The sequence below is a fragment of the Barbus barbus genome, assembly GCF_936440315.1.
Source record: "Barbus barbus genome assembly, chromosome: 45".
NCBI classification, from domain to species: Eukaryota; Metazoa; Chordata; class Actinopteri; order Cypriniformes; family Cyprinidae; genus Barbus; species Barbus barbus.
Window position 1 is genome coordinate 3,210,693 of NC_136723.1, and position 21,820 is coordinate 3,232,512.

Below are 21,820 nucleotides of genomic sequence, written 5' to 3' on the forward strand. Positions count from 1 at the left end.
TTTTCTTCACATTCGTAGGTTACCCTTTCTAGTAATTTTCCTGCTATTTTGGAAGAATGCTGACGGATATAAAGGTGCAGTATATCTCTGTCTTTTCTTGCTTTATCTTCCAAAGGTGCTTGTTTAGTGGGACTTGTGTACAAAGGTGTTCCGCTTTCTTTAACTCTATAGGTGGAGCTTATTCCAATGGCCATGATCGGTGGGGTCAGCCTTCTGACACTTTCTCACATCGTGCTGTCCAGTCTTCTATGTCAGAGGCCCGTATGACTGGGACTTTGCCTGTTGAAGAAGTGGGCTCCAGTTTGTTCTCTAACAAACCCCTGAAGAGCAGGTCAAAGTCTCCTCTACTCCAGTTTGTCAACGGTGGTTCCAGCAGCTCTCAGTCAACGTCCCATGCCCAAACTGCTCCAGGCAGCTCTGTCTCTGCTTCCTGGCCTCTGCCCCTAGATGAACAGCCTTTAAGCAGCTTGACATCTGCTGGATCAACTATTTCAGGTGCTGCTAGTGGATTAAGTTTGCAAACCCAGTATGCTGCAAGTGGTTCTGGACACCTCGCTTCTACCCAGGGAGGGAGTAGTAGCTACCCTGCCGAGCTTGGCATTTCTGGCCAGTCCACCAGTGATGGTTTGCATTTGTCCACCTCCCGGGAAACCTCTGTTCATCAATCAGCAGAAGCCTCTTTGCCTGTGTTCTCTCAGGAGAGCATCCCTTACAGCAGTTCATCTGCTCCAGGTGCCACTTTCACTTCTCAAAGGAGCTCTATACTACTTTCAGGAAGTTTGGGTCAACCTGTATCTTCTCAGGGGGAAGGTAGCTACAGTGGTTTGTCTCAAGGTGCCTCTAGTCCGTATACTCCAGGATCCCTGATGTCTAACAAGCTTGATGCTTTACCCTTAGGGGTTTCTAGCCATTCTACAAGTGCTCAAAGTTCACCTAGTAGTTCTCCAAGCACCCAGAGCAGGTCTAGCACTCAGTTGGCAACTTCTAGTCGTTATGTCTCTGTACAGGGAGGTAGTAGCTCTACTAGTTTTTCTCACAAGCTTCAGGGCACTCCGGGTCAGTATGCTCCCTTGTCCCCTACCAAATATGTTAGTGCTCCCATGTCTTCGCCCCAAGCTATTTATAGCCAGGCCACAAGTAGCGGGTCTTCCTATAGAGATGTTTCAAAGGTTGGTTCTCTGTCTCAAGTGGGAGCTTCTGGTCAGTTTGCATCTCGGGGAGGCAACCATTACAGTGGATTGCTTCCGTCTCAAGCTATCTCTAGTCAATATGCTCTTGGCTACTCCAAACCCATTTCCTCACCTCAAAGCACTTCCAGTCAGTCTGCAGGCGTCCTGAGTCCCCATAAGCAATATGCCTCTGCCTCCGAGGGCAGCTCTAGAGCCCAGTTTGGGGCCTCTACTGGTTTTGCCTCGCAGGGAATGAGCAGTTCTGTCCACGCTCAAGGTACCACAAGTCAGTTTGCCCCTGGCTCTCCTTCTCCATATGATAGTTTATATTGCAAGTGTGCACTGTCACCCCAAGGTGTAGACGGGGACTCTACTACTGTTCAGACTTCACGTAAGCAGTTTACATCTAGCTATGGCACCCAGTCAGGGTCTTCTACTCCCTTCAACCTGCAAGGAAGTATCACTTATGATAGATCGCCACGGACTCAAGATACTGCAAGTCAACTTGGCCCTGTGTCTCACTCGTATCCAAGTGTATCATCCCCATCCCAAGGTGTTGCCAGGCAATCTACTACTGCTCAGGGTTCTCCGAAGCAGCTAGCTTCCAGCTATGTTGGCAGCTCTGGCACCCAGGGAGAATCCTCTACTCCCTTCACCCTGCAGGGAAGCACTGCTTATGGTGGCTCACCTCAACCTCAAGATGCTGCTAGTCAGTTTGTCCCTGGGTCTTATCCATATGCAAGTGTGTCACTATCCTCACCCCAAGCTGGTCCATCTACCACTGTTCAGGGTTCACGGAAGCAGTTTACATCTACCTTCACAGGGGGCTCTGGCACCCAGGCAGGATCCTCTACTCCCTTCACCCTGCAGGGAAGCACTGCTTATGGTGGCTCACCTCAACCTCAAGATGCTGCTAGTCAGTTTGTCCCTGGGTCTTATCCATATGCAAGTGTGTCACTATCCTCACCCCAAGCTGGTCCATCTACCACTGTTCAGGGTTCACGGAAGCAGTTTACATCTACCTTCACAGGGGGCTCTGGCACCCAGGCAGGATCCTCTACTCCCTTCACCCTGCAGGGAAGCACTGCTTATGGTGGATCACCTCAACCTCAAGATGCTGCTAGTCAGTTTGTCCCTGGGTCTTATCCATATGCAAGTGTGTCATTATCCTCACCCCAAGCTGGTCCATCTACCACTGTTCAGGGTTCACGGAAGCAGTTTACATCTACCTTTACAGGGGGCTCTGGCACCCAGGCAGGATCCTCTACTCCCTTCACCCTGCAGGGAAGCACTGCTTATGGTGGATCACCTCAACCTCAAGATGCTGCTAGTCAGTTTGTCCCTGGGTCTTATACATATGCAAGTGTGTCACTGTCCTCACCCCAAGCTGTTACTGGTCCTAGTACTGTTCAGGGTTCACGGAAGCAGTTTACTTCTATATTTCAAGGCGGCTCTGGGACTCCGTTTGGATCCTCTACTGGTTTTGCCCCAAAAAGAGTGAGTAGCCATTACAGTGGTTCTGTCCAGTCTCAAGATGCAAGTCAGTTTGCCCCTGGGTCTCAGTCCTCCTATGCAAGTGTGTCATTGTCCTCACCCCAAGGTGCTGCTAGTCAGTCCAGCCAATCATATCAAGGCTATTCTGTGTCCCAAAGCCAAGAATCTCAAAAATGGCAGCCTTCAGCCACTCGTTGGACACCAGCTATTCGGACCTCTGATGCTACTGCATCACAGGGTAGCTCTTCATCTCAAAGCTCTCCAATGCTGTTCTCTTCCCTGTCATCTGCAGGAGGCTCATCGAGAGTTTCTGGTCAGTTAGTTTCTGCACATGGTGGTAGCACCAGTTACGGTGGCTCGTTCCAATCTCAAAGCCTTTCTACCAAGTATACCCCTGAGTCCCAGCACTTGCCCTATGATACAAGTGTTGCTGGTCAAGGTACATCCAGTGCTTCTGAGGTCCTGAGTAGCTACAGTTCAAGGAACAACCAGAATGCACCTGCTCAACCGACCCGCAGATCTTCCTCAAGCCGCTTCTCTGTCAAGGGCTAAAAGACTCTGGTAAACTGATGCTAATGTCTTCCAGAATTGAAACTCCAATAAATGTTTTAAGCAAAGCAGTTTTCTTGGTGTCTCTCTTGCCCCCGAAACGCCATTAAAGGATGGTGGAATACTTGCTGGTTTAGTTACTGTAACTGTTAAAGGGTGCCATGTACGGTTTAAAGTGCTCTCCTATGAACTTTTAGTTTAATGTCAAAGGGTTTCAACTGTGGCACCTGTGGAAAGCAATGAAAGCAAGCTCTTGACAATGGGTCTAAATTTTTTTTTTTTTTTTTAAAAACCTAAAAAAAAAATGAATTTGTGGAAAAGGTGACATTGCGTCTTCAGGCTATAGGCATGCATATGTGTGCAGGTGTATAACATTTCTTTATAAAGTGACCACCAACTATTTGTTACTGATAGTAACATCAGCACTGTTATTCACTGACTTGTTAGTACTTCACTAAATCTTACCATTTGTTTAATTGCAGCATATTAATGTGTGGCTAGGGCTTCTTTAAAATTGGTGACCTTGCTATAGGACCAGTTGTGGTGTTAAAATATCAGTAATTTGTATTGGCCTGAATTTTTTCTTTTTTTCTTTCAGTAGTGCAAGACTTAAATTCTGACTAGTAAAAGCAGTAGCATAAGTTTTTTGTGTAAAAAAAATCTGTGATTAAAGTGTAGGCGGGCCTAGTTGTGGTGATTGTGCAGCAGCAGCGATGCTCGTGATTTGTGAAAGCAATCACAAGGTCCCGGTACACTCTGTATGGAGTCGGACCAACATAACAGTAATGCTTGAGGCTGAACTAAGCAGGGATGCATTTCCCAAAATTATTGTAAGCTTAAGTACATCGTAGACCCATTGAAACCAATAGCAACAGTATGCTTATGATGCTTTTGGGAAACGCAGCCCAGTTTCGTCCTTGTATACATTACTCTCTATTCATATCTCTCTATTAGTGCTACTGGATCTTAGCGCCGCGTTTGACACTATCGACCCCAACATTCTTTTAAATAGACTAGAAAATTATGTTGGCATTAGAGGAAGTGCCCTGGCATGGTTGATCGTGCCCTGGCATATGTGTACTTTCTCTTTTTACACATATCACGTCGGCACTGATCACCTACAACATAGAAACACTTTTGGACATTGGTAACCGCTACACCAACCTGCTTCAGGACACTTTATCCACGAATCCTGCGTGGCCTCTGGAGATTCTTCGGAACGCAGAGATAAACAATACCCCCCCGAGGCGACGGATCAAGAAACACCGCGGGAAGCGCGCTGGAATTCAAGTCAGACTCAGGAAAAGGGCTCACAGTCCTCCTCTTCCAAGCATTCTCCTCGCTAATGTCCAATCCTTGGAGAATAAGATGGACGATCTTAGAGCCAGGATTAGTTTCCAACGGGACATAAGGGACTGTAACATCCTTTGTTTGTCAGAAAGGTGGCTTTCGTCCTCGGTCCCGGACACTGCTGTAATGCCGAGTGATAACTTCTCTGTCTTTCGGACGGACAGAACAGCAGAGGCCGGTAAATCCAGGGGTGGAGGAGTATGTTTCATGATCAACAAGAAATGGTGTGATCTCAGGAATATCTCCATTCTGTCACGTTCCTGCTCGCCTCATCTGGAACATCTTTCCATTATTTGCCGCCCATTTTATCTGCCCCGGGAGTTTTCATCGGTCATTGTTACTGCTGTGTACATTCCACCACAGGCGGACACCGGCTTGGCTTTGTCTAAACTTCACGATGTGCTCAGTGGCTACATTAACAAACATCCTGACGCTGCCTTCATCGGGGGGGACTTAACCTGTTAACCTTCACCCCCATTTAGGGCCTCGCAGGTGAAAATAACCTACCTAAATTAAAATGGTAACAGTTTGTGACAAAGTGTGCTTACACAAACAAATTAGGTATCTTTGGAAAGAAGAGACTCTGGGCTTTACTATCTATCATCCAGAGTTGATAATGCTCAAAAAGATAAAAAGTTATAGGCACTGACGTGCCTTGAAAAATATTTTTCCACACTGAATGTTTTTTTATTTCATATACAAATACATGAAATAAGTTCTGGAGCAATCCAGAAAAGTAATGGATCAAAAGCCATGTGTCTCATGAGTTCATATTTCAAATTTGAAGAAGATACCATGAAAAATGAGATTCCTGCAATATTTTTTCTGAAACTATTTATAGTCCCCCCCACCCCCCTGTTTGAGGAAAAATAACCACCAAATGGATTGCAGAATTATACAAGCTATTTTAGTCATTATACATGTTCCTGCATAGTTTTTCAATTATAAAATAATAGACAGATTTATTTGAGCACTAAAAAATACAAAAATAATTATTTGAGTAATAAAAAAGGAAAAAAAATTGAAAAAAAAATGCTTTGTATATAGTATGTATACTGAAGTATTCTTCGTTATTCGTTATTACAATGATAAATATCACTGCCAGACGTGAAGTGATATTGCCAGACATGGTCATAGAGTCAGTAAACACACGCTGATGTGCTTCCATTCAGATTATAATCAAACAGATGGACCATATAATCAATAATAGCTGATCAATGAATCACAATGATAGCCGTCATAGAGTCGCTAATAAACACGCTGATGTCCGTCCATACATATTATAATCATGCAGACATGGCCACATTCCCCACACAATACACACACACACATATAAAAAATGTAGAAGAAAAAAAAAACAGTTTTTTATGGATAAAGCAGATCGCTAAATTATGCCCCGCTCAGATGACAGTTGCGTCACAGAAGCGTCACTGCCGGCAGGAGGGAGCGCCAAATTCAAATAATCTATATTCCGCTTTTCTGAGACTTTTTTTTTCCGTAGACGGTCTCATTATGTTTGTAAAACCGTATGCTGTAACATCGTTTTGTTTTTTTACCACCAAGACGCTGTTTTTGAGCGTAATTTATTCCATAACGGACGCGAACAATAACTCTCTGAAGAAATGAAACGTAAACAAAGGAATATTCATTCTTATTACAACGTTATTGTTTCGCTGGACTAAAAGTGCTCGCTGGGATGTTGTTCTGTGGACCCTTACCTCTCTAACTAAACTGGGATTTCAGCAGTGGACGCGTTTGTGGCTCGTTATTACAATGATAAAGGTACGTACTGCTTTTTTACTCTTCGTGTTTGGATGTGTACTGCTTACACAAATGTAGCAAATTTGTGCCACTCATTCCTTATAAGCTTTCCATCGAAAAACAGTGATCTGTCGTCGATGCTTGAGGCTTAGACCCTCAGAATGATATATAGTTTGTCAAGATTAACTTTGTCCCGTTTCATTTATTCTATTAGAAAACAATGACACATGCAAACAAAGAGCGTTCAGTGCGAGGTCGCTCTGTTGAACGTTAACAGGTTAAACAAAGCCAACCTCAGACAGGTCATGCCGAACTTCCATCAACACGTATCCTGTCCAACTAGAGGACCAAACACACTGGATCATTGTTACACTCAGTTCAAGGATGCCTACAAAGCCCGCTCACTACCGGCTTTTGGCAAATCGGACCATGCCACCATTTTTCTAACACCGGGATACAAACAAAGGCTCGTTCAGGATCCTCCGGTGCAGAGAGTAGTGACGCGCTGGTCCTCCCACTCAGAGACTATGCTGCAGGCGGCGCTTGATGACATCGACTGGGACATGTTCCGGGCGAGTTCTTCTGACGTCAGCGAGTTCACGGATGTAGCATTAAGCTTCGTAAACACGCTAACCAAGCAAGCTACAGAAACAATAACGATAAGGACATTCTCCAATCAGAAACCGTGGGTGGACAGAACAATCCGTGCCGCGGTTAACACACGCACTGCCGCTTACAATGAGGCTCTTCTGTCTGGGAATACGAGCGAGTACAAAGCATCGTGCTCTGCTCTCCGTCGTGCAGTAAGAGCCGCTAAACACAGATACAGAGAGAGAATTGAGTCTCATTTCCAGCTCAACGACTCTCGACGGATGTGGCAGGGACTGAGGACCATCTGTGACTTCGGAAACAAATCCTCCGCGGAGGTGAGAGCAGATCCGTTGCTGGCCGACAAGTTAAACATCTTCTACGGCCGCTTCGATGGCAACGGCGCGTCTCTGCCGACCAGCGCATCAGGAAGCAGCAGGCAGAGCAGCGATGATCCTGTAATCACCGTGTCGGAGGATGAGGTTCGGAGGGCGCTAAAGAGAGTGAACGTCAGGAAAGCAGCCGGACCTGATGGGATAACCAGCCATGTTCTGAGGTCCGTGTTCGATCAGCTCGCTGGTTTGTTCACGTCTATCTTTAATGAGTCCCTTGCTACCTCCCAGTTGCCCTCACATCTATAGTCATGAAGGTTTTTGAGAGACTTGTAAAGAGCCACATTTGCTCCTCCATACCTGATACTCTGGACCCTCTTCAGTTTGCCTATCGCCCAAACAGATCCACGGACGATGCCATTTCTCACGTTCTCCACTCTTGCCTCACACACATGGACAGCAACAATGGGAATTATGTAAGGCTGCTATTCATTGACTATAGCTCAGCTGTCAACACTATAGTCCCCATCAAGCTGGCATCTAAACTCACAGACCTCGGCCTAAACTCCTCACTCTGTGACTGGATTCAAGACTTCCTCACCGGCAGACCTCAAATGGTGAAAGTTGGCCAGTTCACCTCAAACTCCATGACTCTGAACATAGGAGCCCTGAGTCCCCTGCTCTACTCTCTCTACACGCATGACTGTGTGTCCTCTCACAGCTCCACATCTATTGTCAAATTCGCTGATGATACTGTGGTTCTGGGCCTCATCTCCAACAATGATGAGACCGCATACTTGGATGAGGTAGAGAGTCTCACATCATGGTGCCAGGACAACTGTCTCTCTCTGAATGTGAGCAAAACTAAAGAGCTTATCATGGACTTTAGGAAGAGACAGCAGCAGCCCTACACTCCTCTTATGATCAGTGGGACCCCTGTGGAGAGGGTGAGTAGCTTCAAGTACCTCGGTGTAAACATCTCCGAGAACCTGACTTGGACTAAACACATCCAAACACAGGTCAAGAAAGCCAGGCAAAGACTGTACCATCTGCGACAGCAGAGGAAATTCAGGGTCTCACCAGCAATCCTGAAAACTTTCCATTCAGGGACCATAGAAAGTGTATTGACTCTGCGCATCTCAGTGTGGTATGGAAACAGCTCCAATCAGGACTGCAAAGCACTACAGAGAGTTGTGCGCTTAGCTGAGCGCATCTCAGGGTCTGCTCTCCCCTCTCTGCAGGACATCTACCTCAAACGCTGCAAAAATAGAGATGTTAAAATCTTCAAGGACTCAAATCACCCTGGTAACCGACTATTCACTTTGCTTCCATCTGGTAAGCGCTTCCGTAGCCTGATGGCAAAAACTGAGAGACTTAGGAGGAGCTTCTTCCCCCAGGCCATCAGGCTCCTAAACTCTAACTCTGTCATAACATCACTTGACTCCATGTAAATATCACCATATCAATAAGCTATTCATAATTTTTCTCTACCTCATATTGCTTCTATTTAAATACCCAGTACAACTTTTGCACATTATTTTTGCACATTCCTCTTATTACTATTTAAGTCAACAACATACTGACCTGCACATTTATATTTATATTTTTTATCTTATCTTATCTTATCTTATCTTATCTTATCTTATCTTATCTTATCTTATCTTTTATTTTATTCTTTTATTTTATTTTTTCTACTTTTCTTCTCTTAATATTTGTATACTTTATAATTGCACTGTCCTTGGAGCGGACCTGACCTACATTTCACTGCTGGTTATACCCTGTATAATTGTGTATGTGACTAATAAAACTCTTGAATCTTGAATCTTAAATCTTGACTGGTTCAAATCGTACTTGTCTGACCGCCATCAATTTGTGGCAGTAAATGAAGAGGTATCATACCAATCACAGGTGCAGTATGGAGTACCTCAAGGCTCAGTACTCGGCCCCTTACTTTTCACGCTTTACATGTTACCCTTGGGAGATATCATTAGGAAACATGGTGTTAGCTTTCACTGTTATGCTGATGATACCCAGCTCTATATTTCTTTGCGACCTGATGAAACTTACCAATTTGCAAAACTAACGGAATGTATAGTTGATATCAAAAACTGGATGATTAGCAATTTCTTACTGCTAAATTCTGAAAAAACAGAGGTGTTAATTATTGGACCAAAAACTTTTGCATGTAATAACCTAGATCACTGTCTAATACTTATATGTATTTAATATGGCTGCTCTGTAAATTCTTCGTTATCAGCTAGGAACCTAGGCGTACTTTTTGATAGCAAACTTTCCTTCGAAAAACATGTTTCTAGCATTTGTAAAACTGCATTTTTCCATCTTAAAAATATATCTAAATTACGACCAATGCTCTCAATGGCAAATGCAGAAAATTCAATTCATGCGTTCATGATCTAGAGGCTAGATTATTGTAATGCTTTATTGGGTGGTTGCTCTGCAAGTTTAATAAACAAACTCCAGCTGGTTCAAAATGCAGCAGCTAGAGTTCTTACTAGAACCAGGAAGTATGACCACATTAGCCCGGTTCTGTCAACACTGCACTGGCTCCCTATTAAACATTGTATACATTTTAAAATCTTGCTAATTACCTATAAAGCCCTGAATGGTTTGGCACCTCAGTATTTGAGTGAGCTCTTATATCATTATAGTACTTCACGTCCATTACGTTCTCAAAACTCTGGCCATTTGATAATACCTAGAATATCAAAATCAACTGTGGGGGACAGATCCTTTTTCTATTTAGCGCCCAAACTCTGGAACAATCTACCTAACTGTTCGGGAGGCAGACACACTCTGTCAGTTTAAATCTAGATTAAAGACCCATCTCTTTTATATTGGCATTTTACGCTAATATTTGTCTGTTTCTTTCTTATTCTGTTTCTCAGTCCATGTCCTGATCAGATGGTGGATTGGCGCCGGGAGATGATGTCTCCCTGATTGTCGGCAGAGGCAATACAATACAATACAACTAAAAATAAAAGAAAGTAATTAAAAATATAATAAAATACCTAACTACATAATACTATTATTGTTAGAAATTGCAACAATATAAAATAGAAATATAATACATTTGTACATTTAAATTTTTTATTAAAAACAATAAGTAAACAATAAATAAACAATAATCTCCTGGCCAGAGGAGAACTGGCCCCCCAACTGAGCCTGGTTTCTCCCAAGGTTTTTTTGGTCAGTTGGTCAGTTGGTCAGTTCTTATACGGGACGTCCCATACTATATGCACACCTCATATGAAACCATTTTACTGCAGCGTTTTCGAGATATGGGAAATTATTTCACTTTAGAGGGCTGTAAAGACCTCATTTCTAATAAGTAGAAGAAATTAATAGTCAGTTCTTATACGGGGCATCCCATACTATATGTACACCTCATATGAAACCATTTTACTGCAGCGTTTTCAAGATATGGGACATTATTTGATTTAGAGGGGTATAAAGACACCATTTCTAATAAGTAGAAGAAATGAATGGTCAGTTCTTATACAGGACGTTCCGTACTATATGCGCACCTCATATGAAACCATTTTACTGCAGCGTTTTCGAGATATGGGACATTAATACACTTTAGAGGGCTATAAAGACCTCATTTCTAATAAGTAGAAGAAATTAATGGTCAGTTCTTAAACGGGACGTCCCATACTATTTGCACACCTCATATGAAATCATTTTACTGCAGCATTTTTTGAGATATGGGACATTATTCGATTTAGTGGGGTATAAAGACCCTGTTTCTAATAAGTAGATTAAATGAATGGTCAGGTCTTATATGGGTCGTACCATACTATAGGTACACCTGATAAGAAACCATTTTACTGCAGCATTTGAGAGTTATGGGAGTTATTCTATTTCAGAGGCCTATACAGACCCCAGTTCTAATAAGTAGATGAAATGAATGGTCAGTTCTTATAGGGGATGTCCCATAATATATGCACACCTCATATTAATCAGTTTTTACTACACCGTTTTGAAGAAATGTTGCACTATTCTACTTCAGAGGGCTTCTAATAAGTAGAAGAAAACAATGATCAGTTCATATATAAGACGTCTCATGCTATATTCATACCTCATATGATACCTTTTTACTGCTGCGTTTTACTGCAGAGTAATGTGCCATTGTTTAATTTCAGATTCCCGAAAAGACCCCATTTCTAAGAAGAAGAAATGGATGATCGGTTCTTATATAGGACATCCCATACTATATGCACACTTCATATGAAAACAGCTTACTGCAGCATTTTAGATATATGTAATATTACTGCACTTTAGATGTCATGAGGCCGGGCTGCAGGTTTGCCCTTCCCCGCTAGAGGTCGCTATTCCCCTTTCCCCCGGACTCTATTCACTGGATTATGCACATACACCTGTTTGATCACACACACCTGGCATCTCATTACACTCACATTGCACTCACCTGGATGATTACACGCGTCTCACACAATCAGTTCACTCACAGCTGATCCGGATCACCATGAACTATAAAGTGTCTCTGCACCCGTCTCTCTGTCTGGTTGCATTGTCTTATGTTTCATGTCTTGCCTGATCCTGCCTGTTAACCTGCCTTGTTTATGTTTTATATGTGTTTGTTGTGCCGTGTTGGCCTTTTGTTATAAATAAATAGCACTCACCTGCATCTTGGACCCAGCCCTCATCTGTTCTCGCTCTGTGTCGTGACAGAATGCAACCAGCTGAAATGGGTCCAGCGGGGAAGTTGCTTAACATCCGCCAGGGAGATCGGAGCATGGAGGATTACGCCAGGGAGTTCACCAAATTGGCTCGACAGTCGGAGGTTCATGGGGAGAGCCTGGTGGTCTTCTTCTGGGGTGGTCTGGCGGAATCCTTCAAGTCTTGGGTACCATATTGGGACCCAGAGAAGTCGTTGGAGGATTACATCAACTTGGTTTTACAGCTGAGCGGCTCAACGTTCAGAGTGGAGTTAGTGGCGGAGATGGCGGTGGCCGCGCTCAGTGCCTCTGGTCCACGTCTGGAGTGTTTGGAGCTAAGGCGCAGTGTGTGGGAGCCTTCATTGATGTCGGTGCGAGCGGCATTGACCGCTCGCGGTTCCTCCAAAGCGACAGTATCTGCTCACAAGTCTTCTAAAGTGGCGGTGCCCGATTCCGAAGTGGCGATGCACGTTCACGAAGCTTCCGATGCGGCGGTGCCCGATTACAAGCCTTCCAAAGCGTCGGGGCACGCTCACAAGATTTCCGAAGCGTCGTTACACGCTCACGAGGCTTTCGAAGCGGCGGTGTCCGCTCACAAGATTCCTGAAGCGTCGGGGCACGCTCAGAAGGTTTCTGAAGCGGAGATGGCGGAGGATGCCGCAGTTGCGCCCCCTGGGGCAGCCAAAGTTGCCGCTGTATTCCGCTCTCAGAAACGGAGGAGGAGGCGGAGGAAAGCCTCCCATGCCCCACAGGGCCAGGAGGCCATTCAGGAGCTCACGGTTGGCCAGGAGGCTGGGCCAGCGCCACCCAAGCTCCTTGCCCTGCCGGCGCCACCCAGACTCCTTGCCCTGCCGGCGCCACCCAGGCTCCTTGCCCTGCCGGCGCCACCCAGGCTCCTTGCCCTGCCGGCGCCACCCAGGCTCCTTGCCCTGCCGGCGCCACCCAGGCTCCTTGCCCTGCCGGCGCCACCCAGGCTCCTTGCCCTGCCGGCGCCACCCAGGCTCCTTGCTCTGCCGGCGCCACCCAGACTCCTTGCCCTGCCGGCGCCACCCAGACTCCTTGCCCTGCCGGCGCCACCCAGACTCCTTGCCCTGCCGGCGCCACCCAGACTCCTTGCCCTGCCGGCGCCACCCAGACTCCTCGCCCTGCCGGCGCCACCCAGGCTCCTCGCCCTGCCTGTGCCACCCGAGCTCCTCGTCCTGCCGGCGCCATCCAAGCTCCTTGCTCTGCCGGCTTCACCCGAGCTTCCAGGTCTGTCAGCTCCATCAAAGCTCCTCGCTCTGCCGGCTCCACCGGAGTTTCCTGCTCTGCCAGCTCCAGTCAAGCTCCCTGCTCTGCCGGCTCCACCTGAGTTTCCTGCTCTGCCAGCTCCAGTCAAGCTCCCTGCTCTGCCGGCTCCACCTGAGTTTCCTGCTCTGCCAGCTCCATCCAAGCTCCTTGCTCTGCCGACTCTACCTGAGTTCCCAGTTCCACCCCAGCTCTCAGTCATGACGGAACCATCGGGGCTGCCTGCCAAGCTGTTGGCTCTGTTCGGACCTCTGGGCGTGCTAGTGCCCGCCTGGTTCGCCCCTCCGGTCCCACCCTGGCCGTCTGCTGGGGTTTTGGTGGGGCTGGAGCCTCCCTGGTCCATTCCTCCGGATCCGCCCTGGCACGCGGCTCGGCCTCTGTCTCCCGGTTCTCTGCCTCCACACGGACCTGGCCCACCATCCCTCCCCCGGTGTTGCCGTTCTACCCCCCTACGGATCACGGATGGAGCGTCTGGAAGCCGCTCCTTTGAGGTGGGGTACTGTCATGAGGCCGGGCTGCAGGTTTGCCCTTCCCCGCTAGAGGTCGCTATTCCCCTTTCCCCCGGACTCTATTCACTGGATTATGCACATACACCTGTTTGATCACACACACCTGGCATCTCATTACACTCACATTGCACTCACCTGGATGATTACACGCGTCTCACACAATCAGTTCACTCACAGCTGATCCGGATCACCATGAACTATAAAGTGTCTCTGCACCCGTCTCTCTGTCTGGTTGCATTGTCTTATGTTTCATGTCTTGCCTGATCCTGCCTGTTAACCTGCCTTGTTTATGTTTTATATGTGTTTGTTGTGCCGTGTTGGCCTTTTGTTATAAATAAATAGCACTCACCTGCATCTTGGACCCAGCCCTCATCTGTTCTCGCTCTGTGTCGTGACAGAATGCAACCAGCTGAAATGGGTCCAGCGGGGAAGTTGCTTAACATCCGCCAGGGAGATCGGAGCATGGAGGATTACGCCAGGGAGTTCACCAAATTGGCTCGACAGTCGGAGGTTCATGGGGAGAGCCTGGTGGTCTTCTTCTGGGGTGGTCTGGCGGAATCCTTCAAGTCTTGGGTACCATATTGGGACCCAGAGAAGTCGTTGGAGGATTACATCAACTTGGTTTTACAGCTGAGCGGCTCAACGTTCAGAGTGGAGTTAGTGGCGGAGATGGCGGTGGCCGCGCTCAGTGCCTCTGGTCCACGTCTGGAGTGTTTGGAGCTAAGGCGCAGTGTGTGGGAGCCTTCATTGATGTCGGTGCGAGCGGCATTGACCGCTCGCGGTTCCTCCAAAGCGACAGTATCTGCTCACAAGTCTTCTAAAGTGGCGGTGCCCGATTCCGAAGTGGCGATGCACGTTCACGAAGCTTCCGATGCGGCGGTGCCCGATTACAAGCCTTCCAAAGCGTCGGGGCACGCTCACAAGATTTCCGAAGCGTCGTTACACGCTCACGAGGCTTTCGAAGCGGCGGTGTCCGCTCACAAGATTCCTGAAGCGTCGGGGCACGCTCAGAAGGTTTCTGAAGCGGAGATGGCGGAGGATGCCGCAGTTGCGCCCCCTGGGGCAGCCAAAGTTGCCGCTGTATTCCGCTCTCAGAAACGGAGGAGGAGGCGGAGGAAAGCCTCCCATGCCCCACAGGGCCAGGAGGCCATTCAGGAGCTCACGGTTGGCCAGGAGGCTGGGCCAGCGCCACCCAAGCTCCTTGCCCTGCCGGCGCCACCCAGACTCCTTGCCCTGCCGGCGCCACCCAGGCTCCTTGCCCTGCCGGCGCCACCCAGGCTCCTTGCCCTGCCGGCGCCACCCAGGCTCCTTGCCCTGCCGGCGCCACCCAGGCTCCTTGCCCTGCCGGCGCCACCCAGGCTCCTTGCCCTGCCGGCGCCACCCAGGCTCCTTGCTCTGCCGGCGCCACCCAGACTCCTTGCCCTGCCGGCGCCACCCAGACTCCTTGCCCTGCCGGCGCCACCCAGACTCCTTGCCCTGCCGGCGCCACCCAGACTCCTTGCCCTGCCGGCGCCACCCAGACTCCTCGCCCTGCCGGCGCCACCCAGGCTCCTCGCCCTGCCTGTGCCACCCAGGCTCCTCGTCCTGCCGGCGCCATCCAAGCTCCTTGCTCTGCCGGCTTCACCCGAGCTTCCAGGTCTGTCAGCTCCATCAAAGCTCCTCGCTCTGCCGGCTCCACCGGAGTTTCCTGCTCTGCCAGCTCCAGTCAAGCTCCCTGCTCTGCCGGCTCCACCTGAGTTTCCTGCTCTGCCAGCTCCAGTCAAGCTCCCTGCTCTGCCGGCTCCACCTGAGTTTCCTGCTCTGCCAGCTCCATCCAAGCTCCTTGCTCTGCCGACTCTACCTGAGTTCCCAGTTCCGCCGGTTCCACCCCAGCTCTCAGTCATGACGGAACCATCGGGGCTGCCTGCCAAGCTGTTGGCTCTGTTCGGACCTCTGGGCGTGCTAGTGCCCGCCTGGTTCGCCCCTCCGGTCCCACCCTGGCCGTCTGCTGGGGTTTTGGTGGGGCTGGAGCCTCCCTGGTCCATTCCTCCGGATCCGCCCTGGCACGCGGCTCGGCCTCTGTCTCCCGGTTCTCTGCCTCCACACGGACCTGGCCCACCATCCCTCCCCCGGTGTTGCCGTTCTACCCCCCTACGGATCACGGATGGAGCGTCTGGAAGCCGCTCCTTTGAGGTGGGGTACTGTCATGAGGCCGGGCTGCAGGTTTGCCCTTCCCCGCTAGAGGTCGCTATTCCCCTTTCCCCCGGACTCTATTCACTGGATTATGCACATACACCTGTTTGATCACACACACCTGGCATCTCATTACACTCACATTGCACTCACCTGGATGATTACACGCGTCTCACACAATCAGTTCACTCACAGCTGATCCGGATCACCATGAACTATAAAGTGTCTCTGCACCCGTCTCTCTGTCTGGTTGCATTGTCTTATGTTTCATGTCTTGCCTGATCCTGCCTGTTAACCTGCCTTGTTTATGTTTTATATGTGTTTGTTGTGCCGTGTTGGCCTTTTGTTATAAATAAATAGCACTCACCTGCATCTTGGACCCAGCCCTCATCTGTTCTCGCTCTGTGTCGTGACATTAGAGGGCTATAAAGATCTAATTTTGACTATGTAAAAGTCACGAATGGCCAGTTCTTATTTGAAGCTATTTTGCAGAGGTATTTTAGAGAAATGTACCATTATTTTACGTCAAAGGCTTGTAGAGAGGTGTAATATACTAAGTACAAAAACAGTTGATTCTTATAAGTCATTTCCCATCTTCTACACATTCATCAGAGGAAAACATTTTACTGTATCATTTTTAAGGAGAATGCTATTATTTCAATTATAGAGTTATAAAACCGTACATTTATGCTTTCTAATAAGTAAAAAAAAAAATCAACAACCACTTTTTTATAAGGGGCCTCTCATACTATCTGCACCCTTTATATGAAAACATTTTACTGTAGCAATTTGGAGTTCAAAGTCAAGAAGATTCTCAGACATTGCACAATTTTTCCAGCATTGAAAACTAGAAATATTATTTTAAATAAGTAAAAAAAAAAAACCTTCTGCTTTTTCAGCACTCCTAATGAGAAGTCTGTGTACTATGGCAGTTTGAAGTTGCATACATCCAAATTCAAGTTCTTAAAAACAGTTATACATTATTTCTCCAATTTTGAGGCTTATAGGAACATCAATTTAAATATATAGATAAAAATAATGGCCTTTGCATGCAAGGCACCTCCTACTTTATCAGCACAGCTAAAGTCACACACTGTCAGAACTGTCACACTATAACTCATACACTGTCGGAACACCTAATATGGAGTCTTTGCTCTGTGGCAGTTTGGAGCACGGATGGATCATAGCATATGCCTAGTCTTGCTTATGGAGATCTCACTAAAATTTCAGCCTAATCTAATTAAGAGTCAGGAACAATAGATAGTTACAGGCAGGTTTGTTGGAGCAGGACTGACACTGAATTCTGCAGGAAGGTAGATCTCCTGAAACAGAATTTGGGTACCCTTCATGTATTATGTGCCTTTTAAAAAATAGTCAGTGGTTCTACTTATTTGGTTAAATAGCATTTTGTTGTATTCGGATGCATGCTATGTACAGTACACAGACTTCATTTTAGCTGTGCTGATAGAGTAGGAGGTGCCTTGTATGAAATGGCAATTGTTTTTCTCTACTTATTTAAATGGACATTTCTATAGGTCATAGAATTGGAGAAATTGTGCAATGTCGCAGAATTATCTTGATTTTGAATGCATGCAACTCCAAATTGCTACACTAAAATGTTTTTATATAAAGGGTGCACATTATATTAGGTGATGTCCCTTATAAGAAATGGTTATACATTTTTTATTAATTTGAATGGATAAATGTACAGTTTTATAACGCTATAAGTGAAATAATTGCATGCTTCTTAAACATTCTACAGTAAAATGTATTTATGCATACTGTAGATGTAAGAAATTAACATTTTTTTTTCCAATTTACTAGATTTCCAATTTATTAGATTTATTTAGACTAGAATTTACCTCTCTATGAGCATCTGAACTGGAATAATTGGGCATTTCTCTAAATTGCCTCATATAGTTTCATATAAAAATAGTTTCACATAAAGTGTGCATAGGACCTGAAATGTCCCCTTCAAGAACTGGCCATTCGTGTCTTGTACTTTACAGAAATTAGGTATTTATGGCCTTCTGAAGTAAAATAATGTCCCATATCTTGAATACACAGCAGTAAAATATTTTTATGAGGTGTGCATATAGTATGGGACGTCCTATTTACAAACTGACTATTGTTTTTATTTTTCCTAATTATTAGAAATGGGGTCTTTATATTGCTCTAAAAATAGAATGATGCACCATATCTCGAAAACGCTGCAGTAAAATGGTTTAATAGGAGGTGTGCCTGTAGTATGGGACGTTCTGTTTAAGAACTGACCATTAATTTCTTCGATTTATTAGAAATTAAGTCTTTATAGCCCTCTAAAGTGTAATAATGTCCCATATCTCAAAAACGCTGCAGTAAAATGGTTTCATATGAGGTGTGCATGTATGGGACGTCCCGTAAAAGAACTGACAATTAATTTCTTCTCCTTATTAGAAATGAGGTCTTTATAGCCCTCTAAAGTGTAACAATGTCCCATATCTCAAAAACGCTGCAGTAAAATTATTTCATATGAGGTGCGCATATAGTATGGGATGTCCCGTTTAAGAACTGACCATTCATTTCTTTTACTTATTAGAAATGAGGTCTTTATAGCCCTCTAAACTGTAATACTGTTCCATATCTCAAAAATGCTGCAGTAAAATTATTTAAAATAAGGTGTGCAAATAGTATGGGATGTCCCCTATAATAACTGACTATTGTTTTTTTCTACTTATTAGAAATGTGGTCTTTATAGTCCTCTAAAATGTAATAATGTCCCACATCTCAAAAACGCTGCAGTAAAATGGATTTATATGAGGTGTGCATTTAGTATGGTACGTCCCGTATAAGAACTGACCATTAATTTCTTCTACTTATTAGAAATGGGGTCTTTATACCCCTCTAATTCAAATAATGTCCCATATCTGTCATGACACGAACAGAGAGAAGAGGCGAGAACTCAAGCGCAGGGAAATGATGATACTTTAAGCATAAAAGGAACAAAACAGAAACAAACTACCCCGAGGGGGAAAACAGAGCATGGCAGAAACAAGAATCAGGAACACACACGACTGACCGTACACAACATGTAACAACGTGGCCGAACAGAACTGCAAACACCAGGAACATAAATAGGGACACAAACGAGCAGGAACAGGTGAATTCACTAAACCAATAACGAGATAACAAGAGGGCGGGGTTAGACAATAGACCAGGGAAACACATGGCACAAACAACAACAAACCCATGTGCTCAAACAAAGACAGTGACATCTGGTGGCCAACCAGGGCACACCAGCTGGATCGTGACACTACCCCCCATCAAAGGAGCAGCTTCCAGATGCTCCACCTGAGAAACACAAAAACAAATGTCAAGGAGGGAGGAGGGATAGAGGCAGATCAGGGGGAGGGATGGTGGGCCAGGCCCGTGTAGCGGCAGGGAGCCTGAAGACCAAGGCCGAGCAAAAGGCCAGGGTAGATCCGGAAGGATGGACCAAGCAGGCACTAATGCGTCCGAAGGCCTGGACAGAGTCAGCAGCTTGGCAAGCAGCCAAGATGGCCTCGACATGACTGGACGCTTGGGTGGTGCCGGCAGAGCAAGGAGCTTGAGTCTGGGTGGCTCTGGCAGGGCATGGAGCTCGGGTGGAGCCGTCCGGGCAAAGAGTTCGGGTGGAGCCGGCAGGGCGAGGAGCTCGGGTGGAGCCGGCAGGGCGAGGAGCCTGGGTGGCGCCGGCAGGGCGAGGAGCCTGGTTGGCGCCGGCAGGGCGAGGAGCCTGGGTGGAGCCGGCAGGGCGAGGAGCTCGGGTGGCGCCGGCAGGGCGAGGAGCTTTCGCTGTTCAGGAACAGCCTCCTGGCCAGCAGTGAGCTCCTGGATGGCCTCCTGGCATTGTGAGACGGAGGAAGCCTTCCTTCGCCTCCTCCTCCGTCTCCAGGAGCGGGATGCCGTGGCATAATCAGCCTCCACTGGGGGCGCAGCTGCGGCCTCCTCGGCCGCCTCGGAAGCGCTGTGAGCGGGCACCGCCGCCTCGGAAGCGCTGTGAGCGGGCACCGCCGCCTCGGAAGCGCTGTGAGCGGGCACCGCCCGAGGCACACAAGCCACTCCCGCTGGGAAACGTGCCAAAACCTCCACGAACTCCCCAAAGTTCAGGTGGTCCAGCCCCCTCATCCACCACTCATTGAGGGGCTCCTCAAGGGCCCTGTTGAAGAGGTCCTTGAGAGCCTCATCATTGTACCCCAGACCCTCCGCTGCATCACAAAACCTGAGGGCCAACCTCCTCACGTCAGTGCCCCTCTGACGGATGGAGCGCAGGAGCCGAACCTGGAGGATGCGTTGGTAGGCGGGGTTCCTCACGTTAGAGGCTGGCGGATGGTGAGAGTCCATTCCCTGCGGAGTTCTCAGAAGTCGGCCACGTTCTGTCATGACACGAACAGAGAGAAGAGGCGAGAACTCAAGCGCAGGGAAATGATGATACTTTAAGCATAAAAGGAACAAAACAGAAACAAACTACCCCGAGGGGGAAAACAGAGCATGGCAGAAACAAGAATCAGGAACACACACGACTGACCGTACACAACATGTAACAACGTGGCCGAACAGAACTGCAAACACCAGGAACATAAATAGGGACACAAACGAGCAGGAACAGGTGAATTCACTAAACCAATAACGAGATAACAAGAGGGCGGGGTTAGACAATAGACCAGGGGCCTGTACCATGATGGTGGCTGAACAAACTCAGGGTTACAGGATTAGTTTTGAGTCGACAAAACCAAACCAGTCCAATCCGGCTTTGTTGGTACCATGAAGCTGATCATCAACTTTCTCTGTCAACTCAGGCTTTGATCCTTAAACTATGATTAATCCACACGCGCGTGCACATAAAAGAGTGACGTCGACACTGAACAACCAATCGCGTTCGATATCTTCCACGATCGTTGTCTTCAGTGTCTGGGCTTCCAGCACGCTGAAGCTGCGTTCGTGGATGGTTTATGCGTTCATTCAGTGTGTAACCATGGCAGCGCTGCGATCGTGCCCATCTCTCCTCGCGGGGATGGGAGGGGCTCCCTCTGTCACTACCCGCGCTGGCTTCTCTGCCACTAGTGCTTTGGATTTCAGATCTGAGGGTTACAGTGAGAGCCTTTCCGCCGGGCCAGTCCCCACGGACCTTTCACTCCTCCTGCAGCAGCTGTTCTGTGCGGCTCCCCGGTGATTCTGCTGTGCCGTCTTACGGCGTGCCCAGCATTTTCATTCGGCGTGCCGGTAGAGGATTAGATGTCGATCGCGGCATCGGGGGATGGGCAATCGTCCTCTGAGGATGAAGGTTCGGCGCAGCTGCCCCCTCGGGGTTCGCGGCCACCGCCGAATCGGACCCAGAGTTGGCGGCCGTGCTTTCCCGGGCCGCCGCGAGATCGGTGCCCTCGCGGTGAGATGATTGGCTCCTCGGCATGGGCTGTGGCTCGTAACCACGCCCTGCCCTGGTTCCTTTCTTCACGGAAGTGCACGAGGAGCTGATGAAGTCGTGGACGGCCCCTTTTTACGGCCAGAAGCGGCGCGTCTGCCTCCTCCATCCTCGCTACCCTCGATGGCGGGGCGGCTAGGGTGACGCTGACATTTCCCAGGTGGAGAGAGCGGTCGCGGTGCACTTGTGCCCGTGAAAGGCCGCCACTTGGGGGAATTGTTCGCGCCTCCCGTCCAAAGCCTTTAGGCTGATGGCCGTTCTCGGCCAAAGCTTACAGTGCTGCGGGCCATGCCGCCCCTGCCCTGCATGCCATGGCTATCCTGCGAGTACACAAGCCATCGTGTGACCATCACGCAGTCGTGTCGCCGCTCTTTCAGCCCCTGGTCGGACCTTGTGTTTCTACGGGCAGGGGTGCCCTTAGGACAAGTGTCCTGGCATTTTGTTGTCACAACAGATGCCTCCAGCACGGGCT